Source organism: Mixophyes fleayi, chromosome 4 (genome assembly GCF_038048845.1).
Source record: "Mixophyes fleayi isolate aMixFle1 chromosome 4, aMixFle1.hap1, whole genome shotgun sequence".
NCBI lineage: Eukaryota > Metazoa > Chordata > Amphibia > Anura > Limnodynastidae > Mixophyes > Mixophyes fleayi.
This window is the reverse complement of record NC_134405.1, coordinates 90,955,306-90,969,846: the sequence shown is the minus strand read 5'-3', so window position 1 is coordinate 90,969,846 and position 14,541 is coordinate 90,955,306. Positions and strand designations below refer to the sequence as shown.

The 14,541-nt window shown below is 37.1% G+C and overlaps 1 protein-coding gene across 17 annotated transcripts in view; it reads right to left on the bottom strand.

Moving 5' to 3' along the window:
• The window catches only part of AKAP13 (A-kinase anchoring protein 13), a 169,821-nt gene extending 157,499 nt beyond the window's left edge, over positions 1-12,322 (bottom strand). For all 17 annotated transcript variants that reach the window (XM_075207724.1, XM_075207729.1, XM_075207725.1 and 14 more), the window contains exon 1: positions 12,099-12,322. The gene's annotated coding sequence lies outside the window, so the exon portion shown is untranslated. The remainder of the gene's footprint in view (positions 1-12,098) is intronic.
• Positions 12,323-14,541: the final 2,219 nt, after the last annotated feature.

Sequence of the window (14,541 nt, the reverse complement as noted above, 5' to 3'; positions counted from 1 at the left end):
CCCGGCTGGCAGAACTCTCTGGGAAGAACATTGCTTTGTATAATATGTGTAGATCAGCAATGAAAGATGCCTGATGACAGTAGTAGTTGAACACTAGATCCAGTTTTGTATATTTCTAAAAAGAAATATATATATATATATATATATATATATATATATATATATATATATATATATATATATATATATATATATATATATATATATATATATATATATATATATATACACACACATACACACATATACATATACTACTTTCTCACACAACTGACTAGAGATCTGCTCCTCTGATCAAGCCCCGAAATATTCAATCCAGGAGAATGAGCAGCATACAAAACTATAAAAAGTACCTAGAAACCAGGATCACTCTTCATTGCTCAAAGTATGAAAACAGATGTATGAAAACACATGCACTTCTCCCATCAGTTAGACGGTAGAATCGTGTTGTACAAAGGGCAACCACATTAGACACTCATGGTATTTGCACGGTCACTTTTAGAGATAAAATCTGCTAGTGTGGTTAGGCCCAATCATTTCTAAACCAGCCCATAAAGAGAGAGTCTAGTTAAACATTCCCAATAAATGGAAGAAAAAAAAAAAAAAAGAAAGCTTCCATAAAATAATTATTTTTATTTATTCTAAAACTGACATTATCAGGAAAAGAAAACCCATAGGCTATTTTGTTACACTGTAAGAGGAGAGACACGACCAGCCGAACGTGTCTCCATTACATTTCAAGCAGCTGCCTGAATATAAAGGAAGGGGTGGGTGGGTTTGCTTTCCGTGTACACACAATGTGATGGGACTAAATATTAGTGAATAGATACTGTCCAGTATTAATCACCCTTCTTTAGGCAACTTGCCCGAAATATATTTATAATATAAAACAAATAAATATACATACACACACACACATATAACAGGCCTAGATTCTTTTTAGAACATTCTGTTAAAGATTGGATGCTTTATGAATAATTGCAATAATTATAGTAATTTAAAAAAAAAAAAAAAAAAACACACCTGCCTATTTTCTATAAACAATTTGGTGACTTCCTTCTATGCGTCATGATCATTTCAGCATTTGCTGCATATTTTCAGCATTTGGACACACAAGGATAATTGACAATTTAAGATTCTGAGAGCATTTAAGTAAGTTTTCACATGAGACAAGTTCTGACTAAGTTTCTATAAAACTGATGAAGATCACAACTGCACACTATCCAGGTTACTAATAAGCTCCCCTTCGCAAGACAACCAAGAATGGGTAGCAAAACAAAAATTAACAGACGTGTAAGCAATTCTGAAATTATTTTAGATAATGTTGACATTATGGACGCACTTTAATAGTAACAAGCATGCTTTATCACTCTCTGAGAAGTGGTCAACATATACCCCCATTCATACTGCATCAAAAACCCGGGATTTTGCCGGGGCAAGCCCAGACGACCTGGGTCGAGGTGCAGTATGAATGGTCCCAGCTCTAATTCTTGGGTCATCAGACCCGCGTCTTTTGTTGGGGTTAATGCTGTGTCTGCCCCGGGAAGCCTGCACTATGAATCGTGCGACCAGAGTTTTTCAACCCGGGTCTCATCAGACACAAAGTAAAAAAAAAAAAAAAAAACAAGAACAAAAAACATCATCTCAAGAGGAGCCAATCAGAGCTCCTCTTGTGATGATGCCATGGAGACCCCAGGCAGACCCGTGTTTTTGACTCCGGGGGAGCCTCTGCCCCCCTCTGTTCCCCGGGTTCATTTACCCGGGATATTGCCTGGATGGCAGTATGAAAGCGGTATTACAGTACACAATCAAGAGAAAAAAAATAATAAATCTACAACTTTAGGAATTCCTGCCTCTTGCATTCTACTATATAAAAGGGGCTTATCAGAACTGAAAATATTTGAGATAAAGTTGTGATTGTGGAGGGAGATCCTGTGCACACCAGACTTCCTGTCCAAGATCTAATTTAAGAACACCGCTGGTAGCCTGTCCACAGCGGGACATGACTGACAGAATAACCAGCACTCCACATAGCAATTGCTAATACAATATGAACTTTATTGAGAGCTTCTTTGCATAAGGCAACTTCTGCTTTAGACTTAGTAGCCCTTTAATTTGTAGACAATGTTATATATTAACCAAGAACTGAACCATGGGTCCAATAGAAAAAGAAAACCAAGAACCCTGTTATAGATAATGTTAGACCATAATACACTCACAATTCTGCAGTCTAGTGCTGTTAATTATTTTATTTCCGTACATTATACTATTGAAGATTTTATGCAATGTCAATACTCATCGCTACCATAATATTTATTTTTTATGTTTATGTGTTTTACAAGGAGACAAAATGTACAATTTATTCATAACTTCACAAACCTAGCAACAAAACACATCATGCATAAGATAAGCAAAGTACACTTTTTTTTTAAAGCAAGTAATATACATACATACATACATACAAGGAGGCCGACGACAAACAACATGCACTATTAGAACAGTATTGATAGCACTTAAACACATTCTACCAAACATTTTCTGTGACAGCTACTGTATTCAGCAGCAGCTATTTTACAGATTACAGAGGCATGTGTACAATCAGCTTCAACTTGAAAACAAGGAAAATATATTCAGAAAGCAAATGTATTAAATTCACCTCTTGACTGCTGCAGAGAGCAAAGCAAAAGAAATAGTCTTCAATGAATATGCGCAATAAATTCTATGTTAAAGAGCCTCCCTGCAAACCACCCTGGCAGGTTTCAACCACTTTCCAAATGAATAGGGAACCTTTAAGGTCTACTCCCTACAAAGCCATTTACAGGATACAAATTCAGAAGGCAAGTACCAATTATCCTTTTGCCACAACACAGTGGTAAACAAAAGGGTTCCGATTCAAAGGCGAGTACTGGGCGCTATGCCAGGCTCTTGCACACACAGATTAACGTATTTACTGTTTGGTGTTAAGGGCAGGAACATCATTTCTCACACTTGGTTGTCATGGGGGTCCTTCAGACTGGTATCTCAAAGATATGCTTTGTTTTATTTAATGTTCCGAGATTAAAAACAATGTATAACAAAAAACGCACTGGTATTCATACATAGCTTTTCAGATCGCATCCATTACAACTGTGATTTTGTAAGGGGTCCTGCTAAAATATTTTAGGAAAAAGTATTCATTAACTTTAGAACAGTAAAATACGCACTTACAAATAAATGTAAAAATAAATGTAGACTTCCTCTCGTCGCAAGTATATGAAAAAACTTCCAGCCTTAGTAAGCAGTAATATTTTGCTGGACTCTTAACCTGTATTAGCCACATAAAACCCCACTGCTCTAGAACAGAAATGCTGGAATTACTACAATGCCAAACTTTAACTCCTTCAATGAACGCTTTCCTTCGCATATAGCACAGCAGGGGTAATATCTTGACCATTCATATAGGGCTGCTTCTAGGCATTAGATTGTCCAGGGCAAAGATCATGTTTGTTAGTCCTCAAGCCCATTTACAAAGCGCTAGTGGAACTTGCAAATGTAGACTAGAATACTTTAGTTTTCTTTACTATACTACTGGCACAAATTTAATTTATCTATCATTCCAGCTTAGATGTCCCATCACCATGTATTAAACTGAGCTGGTTATATTGCTCTCATCTCATGCTTCTCATGTCCCCAAATTTTCCTTCATAACACAATCACCACACATTGCCCATGCTTGCACCCTAAACCTCTCGTTTCATCACCATGTTTAATCACCGACAAAATCCTGGCGCATTCGCTTACGCAATCTCTGCAAAATATGCCCATTTCCGGCACACAATGTCACCAAGGTCTTTCTCTATGTATTAGTATATTATACCATCCACAGACTGTTCCCACTACAGTTCACTATGAATGCCACCTGTCAGACTTATTTACCTCACCAACCATACAATCCCAGGTGCCTTGCTCATCAAATCTCTGCAATGGCTCCCTCAAACTCTAAGGATATAATTCACAGCACTATCCTTAACATTAAAAGCCATCCAATTGTCCATCCTACCTATGCAACCTCAGCTCAAACTCCTCTTCCAATCAAGCACTACACTCAACCCAAGAACTGATGCTCACCGCCCTTGGTACTTCTTCGTATACACATGTACAAGTTCTCTGTGCAGCGCGTGGAATTAGTGGCATTACATAACTAAATAGATGATATACAGGGCTTTTATTTGAAGGGGGGGGGGGGGTGGTTAGGGACTCCCATATGTAAACTCCATTATTAGGAAGTCAAATGGCTGGCCCCGTCTTCTGGTGGGACAACGTATCCTACACCTTTATTATGACATCCCTGCAGTCACACGTACCGTAACTTCCAAAAAAAGGACCGTAGCAGATTCCGACTGCTTTTAGCAGTTACAATGCTGGCTGCTTCCGGATTTGTTATCTCTCCTGTCCACTACAGTTATGAGCTTAATGGAGTTTAAATGTTTGTCAAAAAGTTAAGAAAAAACTACCTCCACAAAAATGTATCCCAAATATTTTTATGTAATGTGTAGTATTTCATACTGCCAGTTTTAATGCCTACAAGTGTGAGGCAATTAGATAATGCAGTAAGCCACACTTGCCGTGATTAATACATGAAATAAGAATTATCTCAATACTGTATTTAAAAAAGAAGACATTAACATTTACCACCACACTTGTATCCCTCTCTATTAAGTCTACACCCCAAGAACACCTGTTGAATCCTCCACCTTTTGAGGACTTGGCTCCCCTACAATCCTTTTAGAAACATTGGGGAAGTTATGTAGGTTGTGGAGGCAAAATAGATATAAAATCATAGGTAAAAGCCCTGCTAGATGTGCGAGCACGGGGCTATCTGCATGTTATTCTTTTATATACACATATCAAACTTACAGGAGCCCAAGATGGTATTGTAAACGTTATTCAGATGCATATGTTTAGAAGGAAGGAATGAATGGATGTTATGCAGGACTTCCCAGAAATAATGATATTAGTACTATACAGGCCCACAAGAATTAAACGGACACTAGTATGACTTGAATGTTTAATGTTTTACAGCAAAGGCATTTTTTTTAAAGAGTACATGGTCTACACATATATAACTATGTAACTAAATTAAGGACCTAACTTATATCACAACTAATCAGGTAGTATGACATTATCCAGCAATGTAAACAGTACTGAATAGTTACTACTGTTCAAAACATAAACGTGTGCCTCTTCTGGCTGCAAGTAATCAGCTGTGAAATGTTTTGTTCAGTACTAAACTTGGCAAACGTCAAGCATTAATACTACTGTTTTGTTCAAGATCATTTGTCCACTTTGGGAAATGGTTCAGATTTGATTCAACTTCAGAGGAGAGGAAAAGGACCTTCAACTCATATTTATAAACCCAAACACGCATTTAAAAGAAACTGCTACCAGATTCCCTGTGCCTGCCACTGATTTTCAGAGCATTTATACAAGAGTAATTGCAGGTATATTTTAACGATCATTCAACCTTATTCCAATTGAATCATTATAGAGCTGGGCAGATGTTTCTTATACAACTAGTTTTAGTACCTTTGTAACAAATACTACAACAACAACACCCAAAACATTTAAGCAAACAAATCCTAGTGGATTTTGACTGACTGTCTGGTGACACAGTGATATTTATCATTAGATCCTTCTCAAAATCTCCCTGCAGGGGAAACCGGTATATCTGCCAGACACACACAGATTCACATCTCTCAACATGTCATATGACAGTAAGGGGGGGGGGGGGGGGATTTTACAGTGAAAAGTGCAGACAGAGCTCAGAGGGGTATTCCAAAGCCTCTCTGCTCACTGCATCATGTGCCATGTGACTGTGGTGGCCATGGTAGTTACTGTGCACAGGTATAAATCATTAATAGCAGCCCAAAGACACAAAACCAAGAAATGGTAATTACAAAGTTGTTTTTTTTTAGTGTAGATTGTAAGCTTGCCCTCTTACCTCTTTGTCTGTTTTAACCAGTTTGTTTATTACTGTATTTGTCCCCAATTGTAAAGCAATATGGAATATGTTGGCGCTATATAAATAAATGTTGATGACAATAGCATGCTACAGTGATTAATTTAAAAAAAAACAAAAAAACAAAAAAAAAACACTTCAGTTTTCATTGGATTGCAGCTTTTATACTAACTGATGGGAATTAATAAATATTCTCTGTAAAGCGCTTTGTAATATGTAAATGCTATATAAATAACTGTTAAAAAGTAAATTAGTTTTTATAAAAATAAAAAAAGGATGGAGGTACAGTCCACACCAGAATCATCTTATCTACAAGTAATGTGTCCCAAAAAAGAGAAATCTATTGGGGTGCTCTTCTAGAATAACTTTATTGATAATGGAGGCACAGTAAATTCATATAGTGCTTTTATAGAGATGCCAAAATAAATGTATTATTATTGCTATTAAAATTAGTTTTTATTACACAAATTACAAGGAACCAATAAAGTAATGTAGTCTTAAATACTCCCAAGCGCTTTCTTATGCAATATATAAATGAGGCAACTACTATTTTTATTTAAAAGTCTCATCTGCAACAATCCTTATCTAAGGGATTAATCACTCATGCATGACTTTTTGAGTGCCTCCGCCATAAAAAAATACAGCCAAGTCTCTGTCGCACTTTAGAACCTGTCACTGCAAATCCTAGTGACTGGTGCTCACACTGTGTTCTTGGATGACGCCCAGCTCACATATAAGAACCGATCAGGTCACCAAACATCCAATTACATCCGGGAAACCAGTCTCAGAGATTACTATCCCCACACAGAACGGTGAAGGCAGGAAACCCTGGTGATGTGTTTACATGCTTTAACATAGGCCTAGATGTCTAAAATTACATTTTGGTTTTCTGTATTCTAAGTTACAAACACTTTACAATTTACTTTAGCAGTCAAAAAATAAAATGAAAAAGGAACACAAATGAATGAGTAAACAAAAAATAAGGGGCGAGATAAAGTCCCAGATACACACAGCATTAATATAATAGATCAAAAGTCTAATAAATATAATAACACATTTAATATTTTTGCATTAAAAAGATGTGCTTCACTTTGTAAACTATACCCTAATGCATGAATAGATGAAAAAAAATAAACATATTACTTTTAGCAAAATCAACACAGTGTGAAAATGCAAAGAAATGGTGGGTCCTCCTGAGGAGCAGGTTTGGAACAGATCCCTGGCAGCTAAATGGTTAACAAAAAAAAGGTAACATAATAATTCACCATTTTAATTGCAGTCCTTTAAGTTACACAACTCCACATCTCCAGAACATCTCCCTGCCCTACAGCATATTCCTTATCAGAAGGATTTGCTGCAGATATTCAGTTTTTTAACTTGAACATTTTTAGCCATTGAAAATTGAAATAGAATAAAAGAGATTTGCTCCACTTGAGAAGAACTATAGTCCCCCAGCACTCCCACCTGTGAACTGTTTAGCAGCCCTGCCATAACAATGTACAATGCCAAACAATGTGTCGCTATTCTTCAAACCCCTTAAAAGCTCCTGAAACCACAGCACTCCAAAGAAGCCTCTCTCTATTCAAAATGAGTAGTATCTACCCTTACTCCTATACAATACCTCTTCCCCCCCCCACCGGATGCTTTATGTGCCCCCCTTAACACTTAGACTAAGTGTGTTCATGCAGGGCCATCTATACCTTCTAGTCCAATCTTGTCTGCTATACAAACCCAATACTGTAAAACTCCACATAAGATGCTGTCACTATATTTATAGAAGTATGGTAATAAAATAATAATAGTCATTTAGTAAAAAAAAGTCCTATTTAAGACTGTGTGTGGGGGATATAGATAGAAGGCTGGAGGACACACATTGGGACCCTCACATCCTCTACTTTTTGGGTTGTGGGGAGATTTATTTAAATAAAAGATGATGGACTTAATTTCTTCTTTAAATAAAGAGTAGAAAAGATACATCTCTCTTCATACATTGTTTTATGATATATTTAATCTCTTGCATAAAAATGCAAACATTGTATTAGGAGAAATGTTCTGTACACTGCAAAAGCTAAATGCCTAGTCTTTCACATAGGCCTGCTTATGCTTGCCAATTCTTCTCTTGAACAGCTGATGTCAAAGAAAGAACAGGTGATTATCCAGCACAAGATTAGCCTTTTTTTAAACTAAAGATCTGGAAATAGATCACTGTGACATCCCCTAACCACAGAAAGGCTGTGCACTACATTTTAAAAGTTCAAACTATAACTAAACACAAAAGTTAACCAGACAGACCTGACCATTCTTTAATAACACAAAACATAGGTGTTATATAAAATGAATATCTGTTCATGCAATAGAAAATATACAATTTCAATAACTGCATGCATGCCAAAAAGAGGGTATAAGGAAAAGGTTGAAAACAGTAATCTAGATCATTTACAACCTTATACGCTTCAGGGGCCACATTAGATGACCCTCTAACCTTCAAAAGGGGCTGCACATAACCCTCAATCTCATTAGCAAATGAAAACATTACATTTGATCAGACACCTATATGTAATAACATATCATCAGACATTTCAAACAAACTATAACAAGCAAATCTGACAATGAAGCAGGAAGGAGCTGAGGGCAGCAGATAAAGGACTACGAGAGACACATATTGCCCATCACTGTCGTATACTGACAGGTTAAGACCGTGCTTATCATACGAGCTGACCTTAGCAATCATTACTCTCTCTCTATTTCGCCCTTAACATGGGTATAATGTTAAACATCTCAGAAAATCTGAATTTGCAGGATGCTTTAATTAAGCAAATAAAAAAAAAATGCCATACAGGTAAACTAAACATGTATTCTGACTTTTTACTTATAACAAGTACATTCCAATTTGGTGGTTTTGATAACCGTCATCATTTCAGCCTTAAGACACTTTAAACCAACGCTCTTGTTTAATTGCGTCTACTACAGTTCATTGAACGCTGTGTACATAAACGAAGCATTCAACCAGACGAGAGCAAAGATGTTATGTCTGACTTAAACAAAACATATACAGCAACTATATACATTTGCAGTAGGATTTTAAATTCTCCAGATGACTCTTGTATGCCCTGTTTATCACAGTTCTATAAGTACTTTCCAGTCTGTAAAAGTTCCATTACTTTTGCGAGTTTCTCTGTTTTATGCACCAATTGGCTGGCAAAATATTTTGGGTGTTACCAAACATTAGCACCTGGAGACACAAGTTGCCCTATCCTACACTACATACTGTACCCCAGAGCTGCAGAAATGCAATGTAAGCATACAATTAACCTCATAGACTAATACACTGGTTTCAGCATATTCGTTTCATTTCCTCTTCTGCAGTACCTGCACATTAGCTTAACATTCTGCCTATTCCTTCACATATGAAAGGTAAGCAACAAAGCTCACCGTCATTTCTCACTTTAGCATGACAAACTGTCCATCATCAACCTGCTATTTTCATATTAAAATTTAAAGCAAAGTATCATACTTATATCATTTACATGACATGTTTTATTGCTGTGAAACTGTGGGTGTTGCACAGCCCAAGTTTAAAAGGTTTTAACTCTTCAGTCACCAGAAGAAGGGAAAAAAATAGCAATACATGGCAGAGAAAGGGTTAACAAAGAACCATAAGTCAGCATGGCTGATTTGTAACAATGCAGCTCTATTTTGGAGTTCCTGGGAAAGCATAACCACACAGGGTAGATTAATTATTCTCTACAGTTTAAAGGTCACTGATTTCATGACCATTGCTAAGGGCATTCTGCCCACAAGATCTAACAGCAGAATCCCAAACAAAGTTATTGAACATTCAATAGCAAACTTCGCTAAACTGCATTATATTTACTCAAAAGAACAATGACAAACACTCAACAAAACTAAGGTCACACATACACATTTCACAACCAAATGCCAAAATCCTGATATAATACAGACAACTTGGAAAACTACCTGGGATCCACAAACTCACCTATTAAAACCCAACAATTTAAATTAGACAATCTTAATGTTGGTTGAATGGCCTGCTGGATACTTAAAATAACTTAAATTGTAGAACACAAAAGCCTCGTTCTAAGACTGCAATTGGTACACAGTGTACATTAAAGGGATATGAAAATTCAAGGAGCGAATTAGGCGGGACTCAGCATAAGAACTAGTGTAGTAGTATATATGGGAACTGGAAAACAACACCTGTAAAAAGCATAAACAAACCTTGTATTTTGTACTCATTTTAAGAGAACCTTTAAATTGTGTTCACAAAGCTTCCCTACAGCATATTGTATTATGTATTTAATAAGCATCCCCCACAGAAATACATGATTGTGTACCAAACAAACATTTGTTAACGCTGCAGATGTGAAAGTTTATGTGAAGCAATCGCTTGTCAGAAAGCATGTGTGCACAGGTCCATTAGCTTACATTCATTTCAGGAGCCCTGGTGACAGAGTGTTGGCTAAGATTTGTTAAAGCACGTAAAACACACTTTGAACGGTTTATTTTAACGTCCCTTATGTTCTAGTCCTTAAACCGCAATTGCTGGCATAAACCATTATAGTAAAATGCATATGGGACCCATTTATTACAGTGAATTTGGAATGAAAACAAACAGAAAAAGTAAACGTAGAGACACAGGTCAAATCCTGTGTGTTGACATTTTATTCCTCAAACATCAATAACAAGGTTAATACCCAAATCATAGCTTGAAGCCAAGTCCTTCAAGTGTTTTTCAGGTCTCACAATTTAGATACAACAAACAGACTTTGCATTGTCTGCAAAGTTGTCCCCAGAAAGAAGTGCCATTCAATTTATATCACATTTCCTGCAAAACACTAGAATACCTCTTCTAGTATAAAGGTTTGCCATATAAAATTAAAGTTTAACTTGAGAAACTTGTAGGGAATAAAACCAAACAACTTTATTTAAAAAAGTAAATAAAAAAAAAGCTACTTAGTATCACCTATGCATACTGTGCCAATAAAAGCAGGATTCTAACCTGATTAAAACAAACTATGACAAAGCAGAAAATGCACCTATGTAGTGAATAAGAGAATTAAATTCAACACATTCACAGTCGGAGGTGACAGTGGAGTTTCAACCAGGGACTGTAGTGGATCTTAAAGTGAATTGTAATGACAGTAAGATATATCAACTTTATTATGAACTGACAAGCAGCAAATATATACAGTAGCATGAGGTTTTCATTTACACAACTGTTTGGGTTGAATCTTTCTATTACATGTCACCTACTATCCTTAACATGCTTGAAGTAGGAGTACAAATCTGCAGAATGTGCTTTATGATAAGGAAAAGTGACACACAAATAAATGTAGGCAAACCCCCCACACACAGTTGCATGAAACTATCACTCAATCAATTGTACAGTATAAAATCCCCAACTGATCAGTCATCCTTATTAACAAAAATATTAATAGCAGTCACTATTATCATACTGACAGCTGTGATGGTGAAGATCATGGATACGCAGTCTAAACTCTACTCCCTTTCCAATTTTCGTTCCCTTCGCTTAGGCCTGGCAGATGACCAGTGTAACTCTGCGGTTTAGGGACTTGGTAGGTGCATTGCCAAGCATCCTGCCTGTACGGAATGTCTACTCATACTTAGATATCCAGTAGGACTAACTATATCATCGACTGTAGAAAAATATTTCATGCCTTTAGTAACACTAGGAGTGGCACATCAGATCTTTGAAAGTTAAATACAACTTTCTAAGAGAAAATAAAGTATTTTATGCTACCATGAAGTGACAACTTACAGCACAAGAGAAAAAGAGTTTTTAAAACAGTTGGGCCCCTAAGGGAAATAAGCATACTCTATGTCATTGCAACTGTCAGACATGGTAATGGTTAAGTATAGTGGAAAGATGTAGTAGACGTAAAGTACTGACCTCTAAGACCTTATGTCAGAACAGTATAAAGTTTCCACTATCCTACCCAGGTCACATATCGAATGCCCCCATTCTATTACTGTCTCCACAAAGAGAATTTAACCTCTCCACCATGTCCCAGTAGACATTGCACAGACCACCATCCCCCACTGCACTGTGGCCGCTCACCTCCTGCTTATCCAGCAACAAGTGTGTCCAAGGACCAGAACATTGCTCGGCAGGACTCCTCAGCAATCAGCTCCCTCTCCTCACAGACTACGGCGACACATGTTACACGGTAGCAGCTTCTTAGCTGCAGGCCGGAGGCTCCAGCATCCGCTTACAGGGAGTACACAATAGACACTACACCACTTGCTATACTGTATCACTTTCCGCTCCCACCACAGTCCGGACAGCACAGCGCTTCAACTGCGCATGTGCGAAATCTACCAGCCTCCTTAGAGTAGCAGAACGGCGTTCTCTAACTGGCTGAGCTTCATGTCAATCTTCTGTATTACTTGCTGGCAACATTAAGTCGACGGTGTGCAAGAAAAGTTTTGTTTCACGGGTTTGGCAGAGATTGTTTTCTAGACCTTTGATGAAACAAAGTCAAGACAAGTTGATGGTTGTAAAACTATGCTTGCTCCTTAAGTTTTAAATATAGAAACTGTATATATATATATATATATATATATATATATATATATATATATATATATATATATACATAGTTTTCTAAAATGCATGAAGTATATATACATATACAAAAATATATATTATCTATACATTATACAGTATATATATATATATATATATATATATATATATATATATATAAACATCTATAGGTATATATTTTAAATATATGTATATAAATTTTAATTGCGCTGTCAATGTGGAAATTTAGAAGTGGTGCTATGGAAATTCAAAGTGAATGGAATTTGATATTTTTATAATAAAAGCAGTAGGATAAGTGGCATACCACCATATACCAGGCCACTCTGATGTGTGTGTGTATACAGTATATGAAAAAGTGTTATTGTAGAACATTGTAGAACATCTTTAGGGAAAGATTATCATGTATCAATAACTTGGGATATCATTTATCAAGAGTGCATTTCATTACCGTTGATAACAAGAAGATCACATGATGCAGTACATACTGTTTTGCACACAATATTGGCTTTTTAATGCTAGAATAAAAACTGCTCCTGCCATATATAGTGCCGAAAGTAATGGAAAGCTGTGACAAGAGAAAATGGAAGTTCATTTTATAAAAACATAGAATTTGACAGCAGATAAGAACTGTTTGGCCCATCTAGTCTGCCCATTTTTTTATTAACCTACAGTAACCTCAAACCCTATTTGGTCCTTTAATCTTTGTAAGAATATCCTTATGTCTATCCCAAGCATGTTTAAATTGCTCTACTGTATGAGCCTCTACCACATCTGATAGAAGGCTTTTCCACTTATCCACTACCTTGTCTGTGAAGTAATTTTTCCTCAAATTCCTTCTGAACCTACTTCCCTTCAGTATCAGTGCATGTCCTCGTGTTCTTATACCTCTCTTCCTTTGAAGAATGTTTCCCTCCTGTACCTTGTTAAAACTCCTGATATATTTGAAAGTTTCTATCATGTCCCCCCTCTCCCTTCTCTGATCTAAACTATACATATTACTTTCCAAAAATAGCGTACAATCTAAATGGCGTAACATACAAAGACATACTAGATATGTGCAATTGTAAAGACAAGTGCACATAGGATCATTCCGTTCCATAGTTTTGGTGCTGAATGTCTTTTAGATGTTAATCTTTATGTCACAGGCAGTAGGAGTCTTTGCCCAGGATATCACCAGATGATGTTCTTACCAGAGTAATATAGCTGGTACTATGGTCATCTGGTAGCAGGGTGACAACGGAACAGGAGAATCAGCAGATGGTGAGAGAATGCTCAAGGAAAGTCTATGACTAGCAGCAACTGGTAATGACTTAGATGTATGAACACGAGGAACTAGATGGACAAGTAAACGTGAGGAGAGTCAGTGGTCTGCGTACAGCAAGTTGTACCACTGCTATAGTGAGGAGGAATGTCCAGGAGTAGAGAGGAGGTAGTGAAAGTCAGTGGTCTGCATATAGCAAGTTGTACCACTGTCTATAGTGAAGGAATGGGTTCCAGGTGCAAGTAGGTAACGGGGAAGTCAGTGGTCTGCGTACAGCAAGTTGTACCACTGCTTATGTGAGAGGATACTTGAAACTGGTGCCAATGGGAAACAGGAGTCAGTGGTCTGCGTTCAGCAAGTTGTACCACTGCTATATATATGTGAGGAGAGGCACGAGGAGATGAATGGAATACAGAGGATACACGGGGGGCACACGGAACTTGATCCCACGATGATAACCACAATACAATAATAACTGACAAGCGCTGCTTGAAGTATACAAAGTCACTATAGAGATCCAGGTAATAGGAAACAAAGTCAATAGTAACAATAGCTTCAGTACATGGAAGACTCCGGAGATGAACACAACACAGTCCAGACGGATATGCAATACAATAGCAAAGTCAATGGAAAGTATGCATACCGCGGTTCAGGAGAGCAGGCTGTCAAGGAGAAGTGCAGGGATACCTGAAC